This window comes from Physeter macrocephalus, chromosome 8 (assembly GCF_002837175.3).
Source record: "Physeter macrocephalus isolate SW-GA chromosome 8, ASM283717v5, whole genome shotgun sequence".
Classification (NCBI taxonomy): domain Eukaryota; kingdom Metazoa; phylum Chordata; class Mammalia; order Artiodactyla; family Physeteridae; genus Physeter; species Physeter macrocephalus.
Genome location: NC_041221.1, coordinates 30122042 through 30122521, shown reverse-complemented (window position 1 = coordinate 30122521; position 480 = coordinate 30122042).

Genomic DNA, 480 nt, shown 5'->3' with positions numbered 1-480 from the left:
CAGGGCTCATTCCTTTACATATTTTTCTCTGGCTGCTTTTACACTGAAATGGCAGAGTTGAGTACATGTGACAGAGACCACAAAGCCTAAAATATTCACTCTCTGTCCCCTAACAGATAAGTTTGCCAACCCTTGGTCCAGATAAACCAACCCTTGGTCTGTTTTTCTTATGATCATAATCATGCAGCAAGTTATCTGGTGACTTTTAAATGAAGCTCTGTAAAAAATCTAAATGTTGATCATATATTCCAAGATCCTTTCATGACTCTTCATTGGATGTTATCTTTGGGTTGGTTGCTTGGTTGATTGATTCGATTACTTTTGTTTTTAAGTATAAATCAGATGCTTCGTACAAGTGCCTCCTCTTCTGTGTCACCAGTGTGTATCCCTCCTGATTCCTATGGCCCTGTGTTGTCATCCCCTACAGCCAGCCCGGCTCGTATTTTCCTCCACTGATCCATGCAGGAAGGTCCGTTGTTA